This window comes from Bos taurus, chromosome Y (assembly GCF_002263795.3).
Source record: "Bos taurus isolate L1 Dominette 01449 registration number 42190680 breed Hereford chromosome Y, ARS-UCD2.0, whole genome shotgun sequence".
In the NCBI taxonomy this organism is placed as follows: domain Eukaryota; kingdom Metazoa; phylum Chordata; class Mammalia; order Artiodactyla; family Bovidae; genus Bos; species Bos taurus.
In genome coordinates, this window is record NC_082638.1 from 27,795,902 (window position 1) to 27,799,994 (window position 4,093).

Genomic DNA, 4,093 nt, shown 5'->3' on the forward strand with positions numbered 1-4,093 from the left:
ATATATTCTTTTCCACTGGTCAGGCACTCCTGTCTGCTTTCAGCTGATGTTTTGATTACTTGTCTGTGTCTGAAGGTGTATGCCTGATGTATCCACAGAGAGATGTATTCCACATCTACCTACAGCTCCACCATCTTGTTCTCTCATCTCAAGATAGTTTTAGAGCACAGAATCCACAGTGGCAGTAGGTGTGCTATAAAATGTGAGTTCAGACATACACCTGAGGGCAAGCTCAGTGATTTTAGCACAGCTGATCTAATGCATTGATTTACTATTGGCCAGACACATGGTTCAAATATTACGAAAATTATTTATGGTGTGCCAATTCTAGAGCACAAGATCAGTCGTTGTGTAACATTTGCTGTAGAATGCAAGTTCAGTTGTGGAAAGAGGTATGCTCCACAATGCAACTGAGACGTTTTAGTCATCTTGTGGTAGAGTACATGCTCAGTAATGGTAGGAACTGTGCTCTAGTATTCATTCAGTAGTGGCTGGAATCATGTTGCCATTGCCAATGGGATAGCTTCAGACAGCCTGTTCTAAAATGCAAGCACACTAGTGGCAGAATGTATGCTCCAGATTGCAAGCTAAGTAGTTTCAGTACTTCTATGCTAGAGCTCAGACACAGTAGTGATGTATGCAGGCTGCAAAGAGCCATCCTACTATTTGTGTCATGTCCACTCTAGAATACAGTCTTAGTACTGGTGGGGAGAATCCTCAAAAGTACAATCTCAGGAGACAAAGAACAAGTTCTCTAAAGCAAAGATTCAGTATTCGAACCATACTTGCTCTAGATCATGGTTCTGTATTACCAGGGGTGTGTCTAAAGTGTGCTTCAATGTTGAGATGCATGCTGAAGAGCTAAGTTCAGCAGATGAAGCATGCCTGCATTACATGTGCTTCAGAGTGTTGTCTCAGGAGTTGCAGTACACTTGCTTAAGAGTGCACACTCAGTAAGTGAGGGACATATTCTCTTGAACGCTGGGTTTTTATTTTTGGATGCATATCCAGAGATCAAACTGAGAAAATGTGATATGCCTGTTCTGCCACACAAGCTCAGTAGTGGGAAGATAAGTCCTCAACAGTGCAAGCATATGTGTGTTGTGACACATGATCAATTGAGGCAGGAAATATGAAGTATACACCAAGTCTCTAGTTGTGGAAGATCATCCATAGATGTAGCTGTGGAACACAGGTACACTACTCACAACTTATACAGTCTAGAGTGCTGGATGGCTAGCAGCATAATGGCTGGTATAAAATGCCACTGGAGTGATGGTTGCACACACCTTCTAGAGCAATACTTCAGGGAAGTGACTTTAATGCTTCAGAATTCAAAGTCACTAGTGGTGACACAGTTGATCTAGAATGACGGTTCACTCGTGGGTAGGATATGTGTTTTATAATGCAACCTCCACTTTCCTGGAATAGGTCCTCCAGAGTGCAAATTCAGTAGCTGGGACACATGCTCTAGAGTACAGGAAGAAGAGTTTGGGGAAATATGCAACAGCGGGCAAGCCAAGTCATTGGCAAATTTCAGCTGCAGAGTGTGGGATCACTACTTTAAGCTCACAGGCCATGGGGCAAGATTAGTAGTAGTGGAACTCATGGTCTATAAGGCAGGCTCAGCAGTGATTAAATAGTGTAACAGGGTGCAAAATCAGTAGCTGAACCGCTTACAAGTGGCAAGACACATGCTTCAGAGTGCAAAATTAGTATTGGCCACACACATGCTCTAGGCCACATGCTCACTAGCTGTGCCATGCCTGCTTAGTGTAAGGACTCAGAAGTGACAGGTGTGCTATAGTACTAGGATTGATACTGCCGGGATGCATGATTCAGTGTGCAGGTGTGTAGCTCAGGCATTCTTACTCTACAGCATAGTCTCTGTAGTGTCAGAACATTGGCTCTTGAAGGCACACACAGTCATGATGGGAGATATGTTCCTGAGTAAACCGCAGTAGTGCAAAACCCATGATAAAATGTGTGCACTCTGTAGTCATGAGAGCTGTACTCCCAATTGCAAGTTCAGTTACTGTGGAATGTGTGAAACTAGAGCATGTTCTCTGCAGAGCCCGGATGCCTGCCCTTGAACTCATGCTCAGTAGAGGTGTACCATGTCCTCCAGTGTTCAAACTCACTATGTCTATAAGAGTGCTGGCTCAGGTGTGTCCAGAAGTAAGCAAACATCAGAGTGCAAGTTCAGTAATTGTTTAGGCACACCTGAACTACAGCGCAGGTTGAGTAGTGGCCTGACTTACCTATAAAGCAACAAGCTAATTATTGTGATTTTTATTGTTTAGAGTGAAAATTCAGCAGGCAATGAACTCTTGTTCTGGAAGGCAATTTCAGTAGTGCAGGGATGCAGAATCCAGAGTGTAATATACCAAAAGTGTATGTGTACTTCCAACAGGCATGTTTTAGGGACAGGCTCAGTAGTGGCAGGCCATATTCTCAATAACCCGGGTTCAGGAGTGATGGGATGTATGCTCTACTGTGCAGTCTCAGTGACAGCAAGGCACTTGTTCTAAATTTTGTCAATAATCTCAATAGTGGCAGAAAGGGTGATCCAGATTAGAAACTAAGTAGTTCTAGCGTGCGTCCTCTGATGGTGGTCTCAGTATTGACAAGCGCATATTCCAGAGTGCAAAAGTCTTGTTTGTAGCATGTGTGCTTTGAAATCGGAGAAGGAAATCGCAACCCAGTCCAATATTCTTGCCTGGAGAATTCCATGGACAGAGGAACCTGCTGGGCTGCTCTCCATAGGTTCGCACGGAGTCGGACAAGACTAAAGCGACTTAGCATGCATACATGTGTTGGAGAAGGAAGTGGCAACCCCCTCCAGTATTCTCGTCTGGAGAATCCCAGGGATACGGAAGCCTGGTGGGCTGCTGTCTATGTGGTCACACAGAGTCGGACACTACTGAAGTGACTTGGCAGCAGCAGCAGCAGTGGTTTGAAATCAGGGGTCAGTAGTTGTGAAAAGCTTCTTGCATTTTCAGTTGTTACGGCATCCCAGGTCCAGAGTGCAGGCACACTTGGTTGTGATACTTATGCTCTAGAGTTGTAATGTATGTTCCAGAGTGCAAGCTAATTAGTATACCTGTTCTAATTCAATTCTCAGTAAAAGCAGAATGCAAAGTCCTGATTTCAACCTCAGTAGTTGCTGCATGCATAATCAGAAGTAGTGCTTCATACACTCATGAGGGCCAGATCATGAGCTGCAGCATAATTGTCACAGAGTGGGGCACAAGTAGTTGCTGGATGCATACTACAGAGTGTGAGCTCAGTAGCTTCGTTACATGCATGTTTCACACTGTGAGCTCAATAGTACTCGATGGTACTACATTGAGAGTATTCCTACTTTAGAGTACTTGCTTAACAGGGGCAGAATGCATACCTTTGAATATAAACTCGGTAGACTCGTCCTAAGGTGGCAGTGACATATGAGAAGGAGTTCAATTTTTCCCCAGTAAATACCTCAACGGATTGTCAGGATATGGCGTAACTTTCACTAAACCATTTCTATATGCTGGCAGAGGACACCAGAAAGGCCAATCAATTTGCTCATAATGAGGGAGGAGAAGAGATAAACAAGAAAAGAGAGACAAAGGATTTAGGGACAGAGACTGATAGAAAAGAGAGACAAAGGATTTAGGGATAGAGACTGATTCTAGAACCAGATACGCAACAATGGACTGGTTTTGAATTGTAACCCTGCTCATTTAAATTAGATGAAGAGCACATCATGTGAAATGCCAGACTGGATGAAGCACAAGCTGGAATCAAAATTGCTGGGAGAAATAGCAATAACCTGAGATACATAGATGACAAAACCCATATAGCAGAAAGTGAAGAGGGACTAAAGAGCCTCTTGATGAAAGTGAAACAGGAGAGTGCAAAAGCCAGCTTAAAACTCAACATTCAAAAATGAAGATCATGGCTTCTGGCCCCATGATTGAGAGATTTCACTTTCACTTTTCACTTTCCTGCATTGGAGACGGAAATGGCAGCCTACTCCAGTGTTCTTGCCTGGAGAACCCAAGGGGCAGGGGAGCCTGGTGGGCTGACGTCTATGGGGTCACACAGAGTC